Source organism: Cololabis saira, chromosome 10, assembly GCF_033807715.1.
Source record: "Cololabis saira isolate AMF1-May2022 chromosome 10, fColSai1.1, whole genome shotgun sequence".
Taxonomy (NCBI): Eukaryota; Metazoa; Chordata; class Actinopteri; order Beloniformes; family Belonidae; genus Cololabis; species Cololabis saira.
The window spans coordinates 39116763-39139436 of NC_084596.1; the positions used below are offsets into that span (position 1 = coordinate 39116763).

The window sequence follows — 22674 nt, forward strand, 5'->3', positions numbered from 1 at the left end:
GCATTTTTACTAGAACAAAAGGAAAGATGCACAAAACATCTGAAGAGATATTCTAGAAAAGTATGTTACGTATGGGTCTCAATTACTCTGGGGGCTTAAATGGCATTGCAGCGAGGCATCAGTAATGTATTGTTTGGTTATTACTGAATTGCTTTTGTGATAACAAGGACAGCCGTCACGTACTGAATGAGTCCGTCTAAATATAGAACATTACCCCGTGAGATTGGAGAGGCGACGAGTGCGAGGCAACGCAGACAGAGCTCTGCCACAGGTGACGTGTTTGAGATTTACCAAAAACAATGGCACACAGAGGCTGCAGCAACATAAAAACCCCCCAATGTGGTGCCAAGGTCAATGCAGAACCTTCTTCCCATCTTCAGGCTGCAGCTAGAAAAGCTGGCCCCTCGGGTACCGGCCTGTTGACGTGGCACCGTGTCTTTGAAGACAAACATAACTGAGATTCCTGCTGAGAAACCAGCGCTGATTGAGAACAGTCACAGAGGCTTTTAGGATCCTGCTTTCGCCTGCATGTATGATCCGCCGTAGCTGATCATGGCCTCAAACTGACTCAGTCTTACATAAATATCCCGAGAGCGACAGCTACGTTCTGCTGTCTGAGCTTACTTAAAAATCTCACTATTTAAATGTCATTTTTTTAATTACTACTAAATGATATAATAGACATTGTAGTTATGTATAGCAACAATATAGCACAAGCAGCCACTTTGACCAGTAATCAAGACCTCTTCAAAGGTTAAGCGATAAAACAGCTGCTGACAAGTGCCAAGATTATTTCCATTCCGATAACTTTCCACCTCAATTGCTGACAGCTGGCGTCACGGTGTCAAATGGAAGTGAGAGATTCCATGACCCCACTAAAGAGGGGGTGAAGATAACTCTGACCGTACAGATCACATAAGGAAACATCATTTGAATACTTTATTTATGTCACAACAAATGCACATTGTCACCATGTATATGTAATTAAAGACAAATTGTGAGAAGGTATTGAGATGTGGCCTTTAACTGAACGTGGCTCTGGGCTTTGGGCCCAGAATATTACCTTACGATACACACATACTGTATATCAGCAACCAAAGCGCTGAGCTATGTAACTTATAAATATTAACTGCCAAATAAAAATCATTGAGGCTTGTGCCTTTAGTGTCAACTATATTACTGCATTCTCAGATCAAGCGCCACAATAGAAAAATGTTACTCTGATAGCAACCCAAAAGTACTCTTAGTCTGTGAGATCATGCAGCATTAATCGTCCCTTTCAGTGTGTGATCCGTGAGCACCCTGCTTGGGTCCCTCTATTTTGCATCATTCTGTTATTATTGGTTACTTTCCTAAAGCAATCATACACGTTACTGCCAGTCACGTGCCACGGCGACAGTTGGAAGATGTTTCTTTTTGGGCTGCGTTGATCCACACTTGGACTTTAGAGGAATAATCTGCACATGCAGAATCTGCTTTCTGACGTGAAAATTGTTTAATAAAATTGTGGAAGATAATAATTGACCTACTCTTTCCAAACTTTTATTCACTGCTTAATCAATCATGCACCTTTTAAAAATGACAACTAGACAGCCTGAACACTTTTTATGATGCAGTTAAGTCAATTCTAAACTTTTAAAAGTAAGTAAAAGCATAATATCAACATATTCATTGATATATTAAACTAAATTCAACATTGAATTTGTAAATTGTGTATTCACTTCCTCTGTGTTTCAGTACAAAAGCGCAAAAACCAGGGGCTCCTGCATCTTTAATAGTGTTTAACAATTAGTACAGGAACATGTTTCATGGCCTATATTGCATAGAAACTGCTTTTATTCTGCATAGCTACTAAAATCTTAATAAAAATTGCAATACCAGAAATTGTAACAGTAAAAGGGCCCCTAACCTTGTGATATTTTGTGCAGCTTAATTACTAATATCATAGTACACTGTTCATGTATTATACCGAACATTTGGCTCAAAATAAAAGCTGGGGTCTCGCACCAACATTTCTTCTTGCTTTCTCTTTACTTTCCTCGTACCCCACAATGTCTGAGAGAAGTTATTGAGATGACTCTCAGGTACAGTCCTAGAACAACTTTTATTCATCTCTGTTATTTCTTAATAGATTCAATAAATAAACATGGTAAATTGCTAGTTATCATGTTGACTATCCACTAATGCGTTATCTGATGAGATATGATAATGAGTGTTTTAACGGTCAAATGATAGAGGCAGGGAAATGTTTCATCTCCAGTTACTCACCGTATTCATATGAGCTCAGGTATCACGCTGTTAAGCTTATAACACATCCTGTGTTGAATGTGGTACACCACTTGAAGAAAAGGTGTGACTAGGACTTCATTATCTCATGAATATCGTCTTGTCTGCCAGGGGAGTTTAGGACATAACTTGTAATAAGAGAAGACCTAAAGTTTCGTAAAGACTGCGTTAAGGAAGTAGGGGCCCTTGGTCTCCTCCCTCCTCCGCCCTATAATCATTATTTAATCTCCAGCTGAGGTAACAATGCTCCAACCTGACACCAGCGCCAAGACAAAGCTCTACACAAACAGTGTATAGCTATTTGAAGTGTTGCCTCTAAGAACAATTAATATTTTTATTTCTAGAGCATAATGATCTTAAAATGTACCTATTTTCACAACATTTAAAGATACTTAAAAAATTAACTTAAAAAAGAAACTCAGCTGAATGTGTTAGTGTGCTCTGTGTGGTTTGTTGTTTCCCTGTCGATTTATTTTAGTATATTATCTAGCGATTTTGGTATTGCTTCCCTTCCTCTCCAGCCATTTGCAGGAGCAGTCAGACTTCAGAAGGGATTCACTGGCCAGCTGCGAGCGATTACTTGTGGAATTACGGTGGGCCTGCATTTGAGCACTGGTTTATTATTGATCCTGCCTGCCAGGCTCATGAGCTTTATTTAAATCTATTTCAGGAGCAGGAGATTTATTTGATCTCTTTTTATTAAAGCCATCACCACCCCTCGACTCTTCAGTGTTCAGAACAACCCACCAATTACATGTTTCCCGAATTTTCTGCTCATTTTTCCTTCTGCAGCCTGAGTCATGACTTTCACAATATTTAACCTCGAGCACTTTGGAGTCAGTTTTCCTTCATTTACTGCTTTGGAAAATTAGCAATGTTGTCCACATTAGTACATTATGTTAAAGTTATTTTCATAAAAAGTACACTGATGATTCCATTAAAGCAGCACTATGTAACTTTTCCACCTTAATATCATATTTCCAGAGTCATTGTGATGGTACATCAACTTATAACAGGTTTAATGACACCTCTGTCATGGTCTGAGGAGGTCCTCTCATTATGATTTAGACCCTTTACAACGTATACCATTTAAAATTGTTTTAAAATATATTAACATCTGAAACCATGCACTACATTAATGAAGCTGATAACATTTTACTGCTCACAGTATTAGTAATATAACCTGGTCAGTCATAACCACTCATAACCCCAAAAATATCTCTTGTGAAATGGCTCTGGTACCCCTCTAATTCACAGCCGTTTCCACCGGTTCAAAATGTGCTGAACCAATCACAAGTGGGCAGGGGTAGGCTTTATTTAATCACTCATGCAGAAGCATCCAAGAGTCACCATTCAGAACAATCAAGGTGTTTGCAGAATTGCTCATTCTTATTCACTGGTGTTTAGCTTTACTTCATGCCATTTTTAATATATTTTGCTGATTAGTCTGGTATGTCACACACTTCATCTCTGATTAGTTGTATGCCTTTCCAAGGTCATCCAGAAGCACTTTCTCCTGCATTTGTTGCTACTGCCCACTGAAAATCAAAGTGGAATCCAGAGGAACCAGGCTAATTCTTTTTATTGAAGAGGAACAGAGATGGCTGGCCAGGCTATTTGGAGTCAACCTTCATGTAGTTACTTTGATGTTGTTTGAAGTAATTTATCACTTATCATTCTGCCACAGACGTGCTGCACATCAACATAGCAGAATTAGCAGCTGAAGCAGAGGAGACTAGAAGATAACTGCGACACCTCGACCAGCAGGTAGGATCTGATGTGACTTTATGTGTGTGTGGCTTCTCTTCTTTCTTTTTTAACCTCAAACAAGCCAATTTTAGTATAATAACTAACCTTGTAGGGACCAAAGCTTTGTCCTGGTTACAACTGAATTAAGGTTGTATTACGGATTGTACTGGTAAGGATAGGGAAATGGATTGTGTTCAAATGAGACTTACCTTCCTTAGGGGATAAAAAGCAAAACCCCATGACGTTAAACTGAAAGTTGAAAATTGAGGATGATGACTTGGTTTAAGGTAAGGATTATGATTAAGTGTGAAATAGTTGGAAATGAATGCTTCTGTAAATAAATGTAAGCCAACCTAAAATACTCAGAAGTGATAAAAACACAGTTTGCTGAGCCGATTGATTTGAGTGTGTGTGGTGAGGCAGGTGGGCTCAGGAAACCACAAGCCATATGGTTGCATCAGTCGGGCTCGAGACGGATGAAGATACTGAGGAAAGTAATGAACCAAAAAACAGACAACGGAGGAATAAAATCAGCTCATTATTTCTTGACCTACAGAGAGGCTTCTTTAGTTTTGTTGGCATCAGCCATGCATAAGTATAGTATGCTGGGTATTTTCCATCACTTCATACAGAATCATATGCAACAGAAAGATGCTGCTAGCCGTTTGACTGACAGGCAGCCACTTTGACGTTCGTCTTCTGGCAGGTGAGGAGGACTGCCGGCCTCGCCCGGCTAAGCCTCAGTGTCACAAGATGAGCTAACTGTTCCAAAGGCGAAAAGAGACACAGGAAAAAAACAGAAGACATAAAGTCATTTTCCTTTTATTCTCTTGAAATTAGGAGCAAAAAAAACAAACTAAATGACAGGAAACTGAAAGATAATGGTGCAATGCTCCACTTTTAAACACATTTGATGCTTTGTGTTCTCTGTTTCTGTGGGCTACTGATGTTTGACAGGAAGTCCCTCAGCATGGCCTTTCGCTTGTTAATCCACATGTGGATCCAACTATACTGAACAACACAGGAGATGAAAACGAGTGTTTGATATCCAGAATGGTGTTCAAGTATCGTGCAGACTGCCAACAAGTCCTCCCAAGCAACAGACAAAATAATGAACTACGTGTTATTGGTTGTTCATTTGCAGCAACTCTGAATAGTTAATCACAAGTTTTAATTTTCAATTTGATATGAAGTCAAATGAGCCAGAAACTGACTTTGTCGATATGTTTTCTGTTCTTACTGAAATACGTGCAATGTCGTAAATCTAGTGAGGCCTTGCTCTGTTTTGCCCTCTGACTTGAAGCAGACTCAGCGCACGTCATGGGTTTATTACAAGATGCAGAAACTTATAAAAGAGCTGAAGAGAAGTCTGAACTCAGTATGCCAAAAATATAATAATGATGACGAAGCCGCACAGGAGAGTCAGGACGAGAGCAGTGCCTCAGCACCTGTCGCACTTTTAATTACAAGAAGAGGAAACACACTTCCATGCTCAGCAGGAGTGACCCACTTTTGTTCATCAACAATATAGCTTACAAAAGCACCTAGAATACTTGAAGCATTATTCTAATTTCAATTCAGTAAGAAGGGAACAGTGGATCTCATTTATGGTAAAGACAAACATTTCAATAACGAAAGTTACATTTTCCATCAAACTCTGTGATACATCTAGTCAAGGAAATTGGTTTAATTGAAAATCCTTTAAAAATCCTTTTATATTTGATTGAAGATGGAACAGGTAACACTTTGAAACCAAGAAAGTGTTTGTTCTTTTAAAAATACAGGTTATAATCATCTTATACGTGATTCCAACAATACAGTTCTAAAACGTTGAGAGATGAAGACCGGAAATGTTATTGAAACTATCACAACGCATGCCGATGTGGTTGGGTGTTTGTGCATCTATTTATGGCCTCATGCAATATTTAATGAGACATATCATTCAGTTTTTTTTAATGTATTCTCAGCATTCAATTCAAAACAAGCATTTATTTAAAAAGGAAAAAATCTCAATAGATCTTACTTTCAGGATTCAATGTTTGCTCACAAACATTGAATTGGAACAATTGAATCCAAACTGTGCTCATCAAAGTTGAATAGGGATTTGAAGATCTTTGTATATACTTTTTTTTCCATTCATCCATTGCATCTATTTCTTTTTTTTGATTGGAAATTGTTTGGGACAAAGACAATTTGGCAATGTACCCTATACACTTGGGATCTTGTTGTTTTTTTGTTTTTTTGTTTATAAGTCTCACTAGTTAATTAGCATCAGTTTGGTCAGTTCACAGAGTCTTTAGGTGTTTAGAGGAGGCCCTCACATGTAGCTGCAGTTGTTTCTGCTGCTGCTGTTGTCTGTCAGCGACCTCAGATGCTCGTCTCAGACGTAGAAATCCATATTGACAGCGTGTCAGATTGGACTGTCCTGCCCATCGCAGCTTTTCTATTTATATCGTAACCAGAATTTAGAGCAAGGCGTACGTGAACAACATGCAGGAGAAAGAAACAGGAGAACTCTGATAGTAAAGGAATCCATTATTTTTTAAACAAAAAAAACAAGATGAAAGATGTTAAAGAAAAGACTTTGCGTGCACATCCACTTGTAGTATACGTTCAGCAAAATAAGCGTTCATAAAACTGAGTGAGGAAATTGGCGCTGCCAGCCTGATTTGTTCATATGCAATGGCAGTGTAATTGTGCACTCGATCACCTCTTCACGTATTCACATAGTGATTGAGCACTTCCCCGCTGGAGTTGTGTGCCCTGCTGACGGCTGATGTGCATCCAGTTGCCTTGATGAACATCACCAGCCAGAGGAACGAGTGCTCTGACTAGCAGAACCAGATGGCACGTTGGCAAGGCTTCACGGTCGTGCCCTCAGAGGGTATGTCATGCGCAGAGAGCACCTAAACACCAGCCGCCTCTTCGGTGTAATAGGCAATTATAGCAGCTTGATGCTACTCACAAAACAGCCACTACTTTGACCCAAAATGACTCCGCTGACAGTGCCAAATTCACCAAAATGTTCTGCAAATCCTACCGCCTTTCTGCTCCTGATAAAAGTTTGACTTTTAATACATGACTAGAAGTCTTCTAGCTGACTCTTCTAGAGAAGGACACCAAGGTAATGGTATTAAGGCCACTACAAAGCCTTCATGACAGCATTTTGCAAAATGAATACATTTAAAAAGGGGAATCCTGAAACAGAAAATGTTTCCTTAAAGGAGCATGAGGCTCCTTTTAAGAAATGAGACTCTCTAGCGCCACCCTTCACCACGACGGTCGTCGGGGGTACTGCAGCCAACAGCGAAGCCGGCACGGGAGAACGGGGAGAACGTGCTTGCAGCGTCATGTGACGTCACATCCGCAGGACAGCGCGGGAAATTCCGGCCCGGAATTGCAGCACATTTTGCAGCACACAGCCTGTTCAAGACAACGGAGAGATACACTAGAGGAAACATTCTTTTTGGTTTGGAACGCTTCATCTGACATTATTACTAGAAAACTTAAAACATATACGAATTTTTTTCATAAATCCTGCCTCAATCCTGCCTCATGCTCCTTTAACTTTACCACCAGGAGAAAAAAGTTTGTGTCTTTTTCTGAACTGGCTATAACTGTATTACAAATAAATTTGCAGTGTATTTGATGGAGGGTCACGTCACCAGGTTTTTATTTCCTTCTCCTTGCAGGATCAAAGTGAAGCGTCGCTTCATCTGGTCCACTCTGTGGCCCGCCTGAGGAAGCTGGGTCTGCGTGAGATTGCTGCTATGACGATGAGCTCTGAGCGCCACGGCAACGGCTCATATACGGTACTTCCACTCTCAGCAGCAACGCGGGGAACCAAAAGGTGGAGGCAACATAAGGACTTTTGAAATATTACATAATAATACTGTTTATGATCTCTAATTAGTGAGGAATAAGTATAAGAATCATCAAGAGGACATCCATGTTGTGGACATTTTCCAGCTCCAGCGGGTAAAACGACTGCAAAGGTCATTTTCGGGGGCTTTTAACCATAACCAGTGTTGACTAATTTTCTCTTCAGTTAATTCAAGAGATCGCGAGACGGTGAGAGTGAGGGGTGATTTTAGACACACGGTCTGAAGAGACTGGGAGTCCCTGCAAACAGCCACATCCTGGTAGGATCTCTCAAACTAATGACGGATTAACTTAATCAGGCGCATGTTGGCAACATTCGTTGACTGTGCAGGTGGAGGTTGCTTCTGCTGAGGGGAGGACGCTGGCCGTACAGTCCTGGTGTGGACATCAGGAGGCGGGACTGACGCTTGACGTGAAGAGTTTCCCTCTGAGCAGAGAAATCAGGGGACTCGTGTGGCACAGCTGGCCGTGGCTACGCGACGCAGGACTGCCGTTTAACACCGAGGTGCTTCCACGTGTAAACCCCATCATTCATAAACACGTCTCTGGGAGCAATCATGTGTTATTTTTATGAATGTCTCAAAGGGTCGATGCTCCGTTCAGGGAGCCTCCTCTCAGCTTCAGTTCAACACGCAGCTCATTGTGGCTGGACACCAGCTGCTCACATCTGGCGTGAACATCAGCGCGGCTGATGGACATCTGGCTGCACTCCTCTCCTACTGTCCTCCAGGCTTCAATCAGACGGGCACACGACACAAGCTGGACGCGGTCCTGACCGCTCAGTTCAAAGGTCAGTAGCGCTGACAGCTGGGTTGTGTGCTTCGTGCTTTAATGCTGTCTCTTAAGGTTTGAGATTCACACAATAAATGTTATACTGTTGTTGCCACTCTGGAAAAAGGAAAGAAACGTGCTGATGTCTTCATTATTTTATTGAAATAGAAGAAATAATATAACACAACACCACACGCAGAGCTGTCTTCTTCAGTCTCAGGAACGCAGTCTTTCTTGTGCATGGAGGAAAATCACCATCAAGGACTTTTTAAATTACAGTTCTGTATCATTTACATTCTGTCATGTCCTTGTGATTTACAGGTAGTTTAGTATTTCAATCCTTGACACGACAGACACAGAAACACAAAGCAGCAGCCTGTGTAGGGAGCATTTGTTGATTTCATCCTTCGTATTAGGCGTTTGCATGGCTGACAGATCATAACTGGATGAGGCAACAACCTTTTCAAGGAAATGGCTCAAATAAGGTGTTTCGCTCACACTATGACACCAAACAGACCAAATTATGAATGTCGCCTGATGTGTTTGAGATTATGTATTAGATTGTAACAAGTACCCCAATATAAGTGATGTATTGGACCTTTTATTAATGCTCTGTACAGTTGGGGATGGTTTCCATGATTGCTACTATGAAATGTGTGAGATGACTGGATCCTAACTAATCTGGCCGAGCTGTCATCTATAAAACATCTCTGGCTCTTTTTTTATTTGTTGCAGGACTGACCTTGTACACTTCAATCAGGCTTGTCCAAATCTGGTCCTCGAGGACACACCTGATTCTAATTAATGGACCATCATCAATTCAGTTCAATTCAGTTTTATTTATGTAGCGTCGATTACAACAAAAGTCGTCTCTAGACCCTAAGCGCTTTCCAGAGACCCATAACATGACCCCCCTAGCAGTTATTACATAAACAATGACCGGTACAAATGTCTGTTAATGACACAGTAATTTCTATCAGGATGTGCTGAAGCTGGGAAACGTCTAAAACCTGCAGGACAGCCCTCGAGGACCAGAGGTGGACACCTCTGAAGAGACAGTCTGATGCTGTGCTCAAACCCATAAACGTGTTACCATGGTGATGTTAGCTGGATAAATAAGTGGAATGTGGGCAAATTTCTCCTAGGTTTTGTGACGTGTGTTGGCTTTACTTTCTGTAGTATTTTTACTATACTACTATGTACTACAATGTGCTGCTCCATAGTTTACCTCTACAACATGTCCTGCCGATGCGGTGCAATAACCAGATCTGACCAGCAGATGTCACTACTCTACTTCTAGTCACAACTACTCTTCACAAGACTGTTTGTCCACGTTTCTGCATGACGTGTGATATAGACCTCCGAGGCTCCTTTGAAATGTCATCTATCACTCCAGTATTTGCATGACAGATCTCAAAAGAGGCAGAAGTTGCATGAAAATAGAGATAAAAGTAAGTTGAGTGTTTGACTCTTTACACACTTTAACTGGCTGCTATGAATTGAAGTGTAAAGATGTGGTTGAAGAAGGGCTTTTCTATGTTACCTGTGTAGACTCGGAGATATTTCAGTGATGCAGCACAAAGGAAATGTTCACTTTTAACTTAACATGTGCTTCTATATGTGTAGAAGTCGCTTTAAGATTTCCACCTGTAGTCGCTTGTGCAATCTCTCTCTAATTATCTCTTCTGTCATTACTTTCTTGAGTCTCTTAGTCACGTCTATTAAAGCTACTTTGGCTGGTTTTTGGTGACAGTAAGAAAAGTAAACTGAGAGTTTCATGTTGACTAAAATAAAGGAAATATTCTTTTAGATTAAATTGAAACCATACTTTGACATGGGAAAATTTTAATGACCCAAACAAGCGTGTTTGCAATGGTGTTGTTTGGGTATTTGTTTAAATAATAAAAAAAAATGCTCAATGTGTTTTCTTTAACTTGTTATGCTGTTGCTCTGATCTCCTCTGCAGGCCCTCTTCGAGGTGTTTCATTAGATGTTTCCAGTCTGGGCCGGCGGGTTCGAGTGGTGGGGGATGTAGGAGGATGGGGAACACATGGAGGAACCAAGGAGGCTAAAGTCACGCTGAAACACACCGTACAAGGAAGACGCATCCCTGTCTTACAGGTGCTCTTATAAGATGAACATGCACAAAAACAAACAAACAAAAACTCCCTTACGTGAAGAAAAAATCCGGGGAAAAAACAATATCTAGTCAAAAAAGGGAGTCCAAGGCACTCTTCTTGTGGAAAAATATTAAAAAGCCTTTATTGAAACATGGCAAATAAGTTTAAAAACATGGGAGCAGAGACCCGCGCGTTTCGGCGCAGGCCTTCTTCAGGGTACTGCTCGTGTATATCATTATGAATTCCTGTTTGAGCAATACCCTGAAGAAGGCTTGCGCCGAAACGCGTGTTGATTTTAGTCCTTATTTGTAATGACTTCTCAGTTTATAAGTGGTTTTCTAGTATTGGTAGCTGTCCTTATCTAAGCCTGCTGCCACTTACTGGCTCTTTATGTATCTTCTTTTGTTTGTATGTTTTTTTTTTTTTCTCTCTCTACCTGGCCATTCACTGGCTTTTGACACCTGCGTGGCCACCTTGTGGCCCTTGCATGTAATGTTTACCTGGGAAATGGTTCATGTAACTTCCTACCTGTGCAGGGCAGGTGTATATCATTAGGAATTCCTGTTTGAGCAGTACCCGGAAGAAGGCCTGCGCCGAAACGCGTGGGTCTCTGCTCCCATGTTTTTAAACTTATTTGCCATGTTTCAATAAAGGCTTTTTAATATTTTTACACAAGAAGAGTGCCTTGGACTCCCTTTTTTGAGTAAACACTCCCTTACCTCTGTCCTAACCACCTCTCCGGGTGTTGATTGAAGGTGGAGGCTTGGGGGAGGCTGACCGACTAACAGCTGAGGTGTTCCACGGCTGTAAACCCTGAGCTGAGCTCCTCGCTCGCTCTCATCGTCCAGGGACGCCTCGTGCCTCACAGGTACAGTTTATAATTCTGTTCTCTGCTCTTCACCTGTACCAGCTCTCGGATAAAAGCCTGACATTAAAACCACATGCACTTACATGTAAATGATCATTATTCTGCTGTCTAGTAAGGACCTGATGGTGAAGGTGGCCCACAACACCCCCAGGCTGCTTCTCTACGTTCCCTCTCAGCTCAACATTCGGTCTCAGGTGGGTTCACATCGTCATTTCTATTTCAGATACATGTTCCCTGCAAAAACGGTGCATCTTTGTAGTTAGCCAGCCACATCCACGCTCAGATTTCACTAGAGACGTCACAAGAAGTTTCTCCTGACAGCTGAACCAGTCTGAGTCCAGCGTGGCAGGTCTGCTGGAGCTGGTATCTGGCCGGAGGCGGCTGTGGGGGAGCTGGCAGCCATCGAGGGGGGATTCACTCAGACTGTCGAGGTGAAACACTTGTGTCCACAGGTATTATTGAGCTCATTTATCGCTTCACTATCAATAAAATGTGTGTATTACAGGATCTAGATGTGAAAAGGTTGTCCCTGTGACTAGGATGATCATATCGGATGCACAATGTTTTTTATTCACAGAAAAAGCTGCTAAAATGCAAAAATCCTCTCAAATGTGTCAGTAATCGTCTCCTTCACGCAGCTGAAGTCTCTGCCCAGAGCTGTCGCTGTTAGGACGGCGTACGAGACCAGGAAGAGTTCAGCTTGTCTGCTCTGTACTCCGCTCCGCCAGCGCTGGACTTGGGGAACCAGACACTGAGGGGTAAACTATTTCATTATGAATGTGCATTCCCATAACATTCTGAATGCTTGTGCCGGTCAAAGCGTTTCCGGGAGCAAAGACTTCCTCAAGACTTCTTGGAAAGGACTACCGGTACTGATTTCTGGCTAACCTCTCTTTTTTGAGGTTCCTTCCGTTCACAGAAAGGTCTAAGCCCAGCACGGTCGGATGCGGAGCATCAGTGCACAAACATTTTTGGGTCTCTCGGGGGAAAGTTCAGGTCCAGATTCTGGCTCATATGATTTAGACAAAAGAGTTCTCCTGTACTTTCTTGGCCTCAGGTTGTTTTTGTGTTTAAATGTTAATCTTCCTCCCAGCTTGAGATCCTGCATTATTCCTAAAACTGATTTTTATTTCCCTGCTGTCATATAATCTAACCAGCTACAGAGTTTCAAAGTCTCTCTCTTGTACTTTTGACATTAGTTCAGTTCAGAGCCGTTTGGAGGTGATGCTGGAGCGCTCCTCACATGCCAGGCTCTACAGCGTCTCACTGGGCTGGACAAGACACGGACGTCTGGAGCAGGTCAGGCCGGGCCACGTGTCCTGGACCACATTCAAGCAGGACCTTATGCTATGAGCTTATCCTGTTGTATTTGATTCTGGGTCCTTTTTTTTGTTGCTTTAAATGAATGTCGTTAAAACTGCTCATAAGTAGGGCTTGACCGACGTCCAAAAAGCAGATATTATATTACAGAGGGATTTAGAATTGTTCAGCAGAACTCAAACATGCACCTAATTTAATTCATATAATGCAGATGTTACACTTGCAGAAAGTTATGGAGCTGAGTTGATTGCTAGTGATGGTTATAATGATTCATTTCAAATGTATTTCTAGATTTAATATCCACCCTCCACTGAGGGCCTGGATGCAGGCTCTGCCTTTGATAATAAGTGAAGTTCAGTGGAAATTCCTGTGTATTTATAATATATCCCAGAGTTTCACGAATGTTAAATGCTGAGTGTGAGCATCTGTTTGGGTTTCTGTACTTTATTCTATTGTTGTTATTATTCTGGTCTCCTGCAGGCTTAAGTTGTCAGTGAATGGAGTCGCTCTGAGGAGAGGAATGAGACCAAGCTGGATCTGCAGCAGCCTTTTTCCTCCTCACTGAGCAAGCTGTCCTTGCAGACGGTGTCCCACAGCTCACAGAGGGACCAGCGCAGCAGGTACATGAGGACAACAACGCTGCTAATTCACTTATCAGCTGTGGTGCAGATCCATCAGCTGGATTCTGTCCCCTGCAGCTTCACAGTCCAGCGTCCGGTAGAAGAGGCTTATCAACTTTAATCATGTGTTTTCAGGCCCGTCTGTCGTGGGAAAGTGCAGTCCCTGCCAACGTCCCGGTCAGCCTGCACCAGCAGTGGCAGAGCAACTCCAGCAGGGGGCAGCTCTGCGCGCTGCTGGCAGCACTGCAGGTTGGCAGCTCCTCCGCATCTCCAGCATCCTGCATGCATGAAGCTGAGTGTCTGAGGAGCCTTCAAGCTCTCCATCTGTCCATTATTGTCTGTTTCTTCAGCCAGCGGCGTCAGTGGCCCAGGAGGGGGACTCATATATTCACAAAGTGCAGAGTTAAGATGGGGCAACAGTACTGTCGAGCAGGGCTTGAAGTACCAGGTAGACAGGTTTATATACTATGGAAAGGTATTTGATCAACAGCTGCAACAGGTGTTCTGGAGCACAACTCTATGTTTCTTAATGTTTTCTTCCCAGAAGAATCTGCGAGGCATGCACAGTCTTCAGCTCCTCGCCGGTCTGGACAGAGTGTCCCCTGAACCCCGTCCATCACACACACTCCTCGCCAAAGTTCAAACAAACCTCAGGGACCGCTTGGAGCACACAGTGCTGTTGAGCATTTGTCCTGCGCAGCCTGTGAGTCCACACGTCCCTCCAGTCTCACCCAGTATAACAATAAATGCTTTTGAATACGATTACAGACTATACCTTTAAGTCACCCTGGATGAACATATGTAGAATCAGGGACTAACTTGTGTTTCAGGTCATATCTTCATCAAGAATTGGGAATAAAACTCAAAAATAACATTGTCATGAATCTTAAACTGTATCTACAAGTTTTTCAGTGATATGAGTAAATTGTTGTACTTCTCTGTCAATCAGGCCGGCCAACAAACCTACTCCTGGACTGAAACCAGATTAGCCTCAGCTCTGTCTGGAGTCAGGACAAGTTCTCCTCAAGGTGGGGCCTTTCGTCACGGTAGAGCTGGAGGAGCTTTTTAAGACCTTTATTTTATGAAAGTTGCGTAACGATGTCAGAGAGGGGGCAAAGTCTTCATGTTGTTATTTCTTATTTTTGTTTTTTAACCATCTACAGCCAGCTACGTGACCGAACCTAATTTCTAGAGTCCAAAAAAAGTTAAGCTTTTAAATTATCTAGTTAATTTGTTACATTTGTATGGAACGCTGTTTCATTCAAAATGTAATAAATACTTCAATGATGCAATATTCAATTAAATAAATTAATATGACAATGAAATAAATACAAAATGAATGAATACAATCTTTATTTTTTAAATGCCAACCTTTTTTATTTCATGACAAATGATTTCTTATTAGTATATTTATTTATTTCATGACACTTTTATCTTGTAATGCCACAACTAATGTCACCAGCATCAACAAAAAGTTAATCAGTTCCAGCATTATATATATACTCCAGCAACTGTTAGACACATTTGACCTGTCAGGGTTAAAACCACGACCGTATCCTGAAATGAACCTGAACTAGTTTAACACAAACAAGAAACATTGATCAAGTCTGCTCAGAAACACCTCTGAGTTATTTAGGGCAATAAGTTTTTGATGAAGGTTGTTCTGGAAAGAGCTGACATTGACATCTATGTGCCAAAGATGAGAGACTCTCCACCAGTTACTCATCTCATATTTTAATATTTGATATTTTAGTTCAATTTTTTTATTTCAGTTAATTTATGTCATTATTTTCCCATCTCAGATTGTGTGATAGTAAAAGCTTGAAACATAGAGTTTAGATCAAAACAGACAAACTGATTCTATCAAGATATTTTGGCCAAAATCCCGTCTCAGTTTTTCTTTTTCTCTTCCAGAGAATGTGCGGTGAGCGTCTCAGTGCCGCATGTGTCCTCGCTGAGGGCGGCTGAGGCGGAGCTGACGGAGATCCTCCTGGAGGAGTGGCTCCTGAGGCTCCTGAGGCTCCTGAGGCCCCTGCAGGCCCTCGCTGCTGTCAGGCCCAGTGCAGAGTTTTACCACCTGAAGAGGAAGATGATGGACAGCCCCTTCATACGTAAGGCCGGGCTTTAATGCTGGTGCACAAAATAAAGGTTCTGTCGGTCAGCTTTGGGAAAGCGGCCGAGTCTTCTCCCCTGGTCAGTAGTGGCGCTTTTACACTAGTACCTACTCAGCCCGACTCGACTCGCCACGCCTCGTTTCTTTTCGATACCCAGATCAGAAATAGGCGGGTTGGAGCAAAACTGCTGTGACGTACTCGATTGTGCAACACCAACGAAGAAGATCCACTCTGGCTATTGTGGTCCTTCACCGCACGATAATCGCTTTTTAACTTTTTCAGTTTGTCTCGGCACTGCTGAAAAATCCGTTTGTAGCCTTGAGCAGACTGAGAAAAGCTCCTGGTATATTTTTTCATTCCTCATGGCCCCATCTAGCTCTCTCTGGTAATTTTTTCCTCAGCCACCAGGATTAAGAAGGTCTTTACCTCGGAATTTGACCACGGAACAGATTTCTGTGCTGCCATTGTTCTCCAAAAAAAATGAACAAGAAGCCATGAGTCGCTGTTGAAATCACATCCTGACTCAGACATCTGATTGGCCAACCCCGACCAATCGGTGGCCTGTAGTGTGATAACTTCAAATACAGCCCGACTTAGAACCTCGGCAGAGTAGTTACAGAAAAGTATCTACTCGGCACGTTAGACCCTTAGTGGAAAAGTGCCAAACCGAGTGGAGGCGAGTCGAGTCGGGCTGAGTAGGTACTAGTGGAAAAGTGCCATAATATCTCAACGGAGTCCAGAAGTAGGACCGCTTTTCAATGCCTCACAAGACTGATTCAACATGTTCTGTCTCTGGTTTTGACCCAACGGGCTGCTCTTCAGACCATGATGTACCCGTCCTCATTCTTCTTCACATGGTCTCTTTATGGCTTGATTGAAGTGGGCTGGCAACCGGCTGTAAATGACATCCAGTTGTTATTCCCATTGAAGATCTCGCAAACCCGATCCGCACAAGACCAGAGGAAAAAGAGGGCCAGCATCATGTGCATCCTCACCACGTTTAATACCAGTAATTGAGTTGTGCTTTGTTGTGGTTGTGTTCGAGTGACTGGAGTTTAGATTTCGTTCTTCAAGTACGTGACACAAACATTGCGTTTGGAGTGAAAGAAAGACGAGAAGTTTGTCATTAAAGTTACAACAAAACAAAACAGGGTTATGAAATGTGTTTTCGTTGCTCTTGCCCATATTGAAGAGATCATTCCAAGTTTCAGTGTAAGTTGGCCGACGCGATGAGGGCTCTGGTGCTGCTCACCATCGAAAGGAATTCATTTTGAAATTACAACCGGTATGCCCCATGTCAAAAGACAAGATATTTACACAAGACATTTTAATCTCTTATCTTCAGTTACTTATAAATTAAAAGATAAGAAATTTAAAGATAAAAAAGATCCATTGTAGGTTCACCAACCAGTACCGATGGGCAACTCCTTGGCCCCAGGTATATGAACAAAATTATCATTAAAGGGGACCTTATTATGAAAAACACGTTTTTTCTTGTTTTAACATATATAAAGTGGTCTCCCCTCACCCTGCCAGCACAGGGGAGACAAAATACCATGGAATTCTGCAGGGTCTGCTCCCCCCCCTGACTGAGTCTTCCAGTGTCACGTGACCTTTTTTTGAGCCATTCTGAATCTGCGCCTATGGTGACGTCACCATAGGCGCTCATTTCCATAGGTTCAGCCTCCGCTGCTGAAACCACGCCCACAACCAGCTCTCTACAGAGCTGGAGCGGTCCATCCTTCAGCCAGTCGGACGCGGCGCCGCAGATCCAGGTTAAATCATCCAGGTTCCCGGGTGGTTTGGGAGCTGGGTCCTCGGGGGTCTGTCCCAGGTCGGATCAGCTTTACCCTCCGAGATTTTCAGCCATATCTGTTGGTTTGATCCCCGGTAACGGGCGATGCGCATAGGATGCGCCCGAAGCCGATCTGTGCGCCGGGCGCCCGTCGCACAACATCCGCCGGGCAGATCCGGCTGAAATTCCGCTGGTCGGTCCCCGGGAGTCCCTGCTACCAGTCCAGGCCGGTTCCTGCGGTCCCGGCCGGTGGGAACCGGTCAGATTCCCCGGTTAAAGCCGGGGATGCGTGCTGCTCCAGCCTAGTTCCTGGTTCCCAAAGCGCGGTCCGTCCGACTAAATTGTCCAGGTTCCCAGCCGCTTTGGGAGCAGGGATTTCTGGGGTCTGTCCCAGGCTGGACCAGCTTCCCCCTCCGAGATTTTCAGAGAAATCTGTCGGTTTGATCACCGGTAACGGGCGATGCGCCCCGGAGCCACGCCGGCTGAAATAGTGCATAAATGTTATTTATATACAACTCATATTTTATTTTTTTAACAATAAAATTTCCATTTGTGAAAATTCAGTGTTGTGATAATTTACAGGCTCGGGCTGCTCTGGCGGAGCGAGGTTTATGCTCCTCCCCTGCTACACGTCATTCAGGGAGCCAATCAGCACAGAGCCTCATTATCATACCCCCCCCTTCCCTAAAAATGAGGCACAGAAAAAGAGGTTAGAAGCGGTAAAACTAGTGACAGGGCCCACAGGCTGGATTTATGATTTATGTAGAAAAAACAAGCTTTAGATTGTTTTTAAGACATTCACGGCCTGTTTAAAATATACATTAAATGCCATAATATGTCCCCTTTAACCTCAGTACACGAATCCTGGCTTCAAAATAGAACAAAAAAGCAAATTAAATACCTAACCAATTTCTCAGCTATAGAGGGTCTGCATTGACGTCACTTCCCCACTGGACCAGCCCCCTTACTCTCACTGAGTGGCAAAAACAGCTGCAACTAATGGAGAAGACGGGATAACAGCTGATTATCAGCTTAAATTAAAGGCAGTTGGACTTGACAGTGACCCGTACAGTTACCCCAAGAACCAGTGGTCCATGGACATTAATATTTGGTACAGTTACCAAGAACCAGTGATCCATGGACATTAATATTTGGTACAGTTACCAAGAACCAGTGGTCCATGGACATTAATATTTGGTACAGTTACCAAGAACCAGTGGTCCATGGACATTAATATTTGGCCACAAATCCAGTTTCCTGATATTTATATGTACTTAATTTCTACGCCGGGGAAACACACGAAGCAAAGCTTGAAGGCAGACAAAAGTGTTGACGCTTGGTCCGACTTCAAGGCAGGATTTGTTGTAGAAATTAAAGTGATGAGGACACCGAACTTTATGATTTGACTGTTTAACGTTAGCTACCCAAAAATCCAACATTACCTGATACAAAATGGGAACCACAAATCCACGTTTCGGTGTCTGGAATCCAGTTGTTTCTGCAAATTGCAGTGACCCATTTGTCTCTCTTAAGCTTATTTTTCGTCAGTCTGTAAAACGATAACTCTGATTTCTTGCTAAATCTATGAGTACAGTCGATCGCACAACAGCTCTTTCCCATTTTAGATGTTTTCAAGTTGCTCAAACTGAAAGTTTACGCTGACACTCAGTCTTTCTGCCACTCAGTCTTTCTGCCACTCAGTCTTTCTGCCACTCAGTCTTTCTGACACTCAGTCTTTCTGACACTCAGTCTTTCTGACACTCAGTCTTTCTGACACTCAGTGGGCGTAACCCGCTGTGAAGTTGCATCTGTGACGTCATGCACATTCCCTCTATAGTCCAGCAGGACTTCCAGCGATACCTGCCCCTGGTGAGACACGCCCCTCAGTCTGAGCCACCAGGTGTGGATCTTTACTTTAAGACTTCAGAACTATGCAGACTAATAAAATCAGCTGCAGCTAACTAGAGTCAGGAGATGGTAAACAGAGAAAGTTGTGTGAGTTACACTCTTAAATGAAAACATTCATGCGTTGCTGTTCAGAATAAAAATATATGAATGTCTGCTGATGTGAACCATGCACCTCAAATAAAACTAACCTCTGCAGAGATTGTTGCCTTTTGCAAAGCGGGAAAGCATTACAGCACAAAGTCATCTCAAAGATGTAAGACTTTATCTTTAATTTGAGCAGGAATGATGACGTGGTGTCTGCCGGGCCGGGGCAGCTCACCGGCCTCGATGGAAAAAGGAAACTGATCGTGGCGAAGCCGTCAAGTTGAAACAACAACTTTACACGCTTTTTCTATAAAACTGCTTTCCTGTATCTGTTCTTGTCTCCGTGCAAACAGACCAAGCTCTTCTGGTGGCTGGCCGGTTCGTGGTGACGTTTGACGGCCGTCTGTACGAGCTGCCCGCCCCGTGTCCACTGCTCCTGGCCCAGGACGTCGGCACCAAGCCGTCGTTCACGCTGGTGCTCAACAGCCACTCGGACACCTTCCTGCTGGTGCACCTGAACAACCACACCATCAGCATCCAGCACATTGGAGAGGTATGGGAGCATTGTTAGTACTGGCTGCAATATAACGCCACTAGTACAACCCCGGGGTCAATTTTAGATCAAAACGGTATCCAATGATTTCATAAACCAATGTTTTATTCAAAATGGAGCATAAAAAAACGTATCAAATTGAATAAAAGTGAGAAAATGTTTATTAACACATATTTAACACATAAATATATTGCACAAACTTTTTTCTCTACAAGTTAATACATTTTCAAACAAGTAGGAGATTTTGCACTGGAGCAGCTGGGAATCTCATTCCAGCGGCACCGATACGCAGATGCAGGCTTTGAACTGAGATCTGAAATTCAGCCAGAGCATCCATCCATCCATCCATCCATCCATCCATCCATCCATCCATCCATCCATCCATCCATCCATCCATCCATCCATCCATCCATCCATCCATCCATCCTTCCTCTGCAGAGTAACAGGGGTCTGCTGGATCTATCCCAGCTTGTTACAGGCGACAGTCAGGGGTTACACCCTGGACAGGTCGCCAGTCTATCGCAGGGCCTGCAGTGTCCACAATTTCCTAATTCCTAATGGGAATTTCAGATTTCAGTTCATATGATGGCAGGACAGTTTTTCTACTTTGCCTGAGTCCATTTTGAATAATCTCTGGTTCAAGACAGGATTTTCATGTTCACAGATGTCTTTGTGTGATAGAGCCTACATTGTCAACAGTTGGTGAACGTTGTGCTCAGGAAATGATTTCTGAGGTGTTTCTGAGCCCATGCAGCGACATCCATTACACAATAGTACTTGATAATACCTCCTCCACACTCTCACTCTTGAAAGAGAGTTTTTTATTTTGTGGCTCTAGTGGCCTGTATTCAGTGTAGACAGGAAGGGAGGAGAGAGAGGGAGTGGGGACGACATGCAGCAAAGCGGCCACAGGCCCGGACTCGAACCTGCGACCGCTGCAGGAGGACTGTAGCCTCAGAACACGGGTCACTTTCACTCTTTGGATGATAATATACACCGTAGATGATGAGGCATTCAAGATCTCTGCAATTATATGCTGAGATGTTAACAGATGTTCCTCCATGTGCTTCTGTTTTTAGTGTCACCGACTTTCAGGGTTTTGTTTTTCGCAGATATCCAGACATTGTGTTTTTGTTTTTATGTTGTTGTTTTATGAGTTTTTCCAGATCACCAAATTCTTCTTAAATTCACATGTTACACAGCTTTATCAGAAAGTGACTGTATAGCAGGTCTGTGCAAAGGCAGAAGACGGATAAAGTGTTTGTGTCGCAGGTGAAGCTGGACTGCAGCAACGCCGTCTCACACACGTTTTCCAGCGATGACGGGCTTACCGTGAGCAGAGGGTCAAACATGGTGCAAGTGTCCAGTCAGAATGGACCGTCACTCTCGTGTGATCCGTCGTTCGAGCTGTGCAGCTTTACTCTGGAAGGATGGTCACATGGTAGGATGGCTTCTTACAAACACGTGCATGGTTGCACTCCTACTCCAAGCCCTTATTACGCCCTTATTAGTCTGTGTCTGCTGTCGTCTGCACAGGTGCATCCCCCGGTCTGTTGGGGACCAATGACAATGATGCATTCAATGACTTTCCGCTGCATGACAGATCTTTTTCCACGGTTGGCAGGTAGGGGGTAAAATTTAAAGATTGGAGGTAGATACTAAATAAAATAATACAACCAAGTATCATTTAATGTTTGTGCTCGTTGGAGCTTTGTTGATTTGTGGGTTCTCCACGTCACAGCTGAGACCAAAGTGCATCGCACCTCCGGATACAGCAGATCCGACGTCGCCAGCGGCGCCGAGCCTCGTGAGCTGCAGCGCTCTGTTCTCCTTTCCTGATTCGCCACTGAGTGCCTGTTTCAGGGTGGTAAGTGCCAAAGCACAGCTGTCATGAATCAGCAGTTTCATAGATTAAGGAGCGTAAAGAAGTTCGTGACTGTCACTGCTGCCTGTTGAGAGAAATCTGAGGGAGAACCGCTGAAGTATGTGGAGAGTGTGAAAACACATGTCTGGCACGACACATGCCAGCGGCCTTGACCTCTCCTAAGTCAAAATGGAGTCTTTGTCCAGGATTAAGGAAAGAGAGAGACCTCATGTAGACAACAACGTGCAGACAGAGACATAGCTGTGCATATTATTTAATTTGTGCTCACGCAGAAAAGACCTCTCTTTGGGAGAGCAAATAAATACATTTCAGTAATCAGCTTGAAATCTCCCAGAAAGAAAAACAAGTTAAAGTATTTTTAGATGAGATAAAGTGTTCTAAACTCACACGGGTTCGTTTCTTTTCTTAAATTGGATGCACGACCATGATTACGATGTATTTCTGTTCATTTAGGTGGATCCTGGACAGTTCCTGTCTGTATGTCAGCTGAGCTCCTCCAGAGCCCCCTGCAGATTAGCAGCTGCTTTTGTTCATCTCTGCAAGCAGAACTACATACCGCTGGAGGTCCCAGTCCAGTGCAGTAAGACCAATACACAAGGCCTGTATTATTACTCGTCCTACACCCTTTTTCTATGCTTTTATGATGAGAGAATCTCCAACTTAGGCACCAAAACATATATGAGTATACATTTATTTAACCACGTGTTTCTCTTTTCCCA

The 22674-nt window shown here is 43.1% G+C and overlaps 1 long non-coding RNA gene across 1 annotated transcript; it reads left to right on the plus strand.

Annotated features, from left to right (window-relative positions):
* Positions 1-12071: 12071 nt before the first annotated feature.
* On the plus strand, positions 12072-20066 carry LOC133452066 (uncharacterized). The gene is made up of 10 exons (XR_009783235.1): positions 12072-12128; positions 12315-12434; positions 12876-12975; positions 13477-13616; positions 13752-13865; positions 13967-14064; positions 14161-14319; positions 14566-14644; positions 15531-15727; positions 19871-20066. It is a non-coding gene; the product is annotated as an uncharacterized LOC133452066 (long non-coding RNA).
* Positions 20067-22674: the final 2608 nt, after the last annotated feature.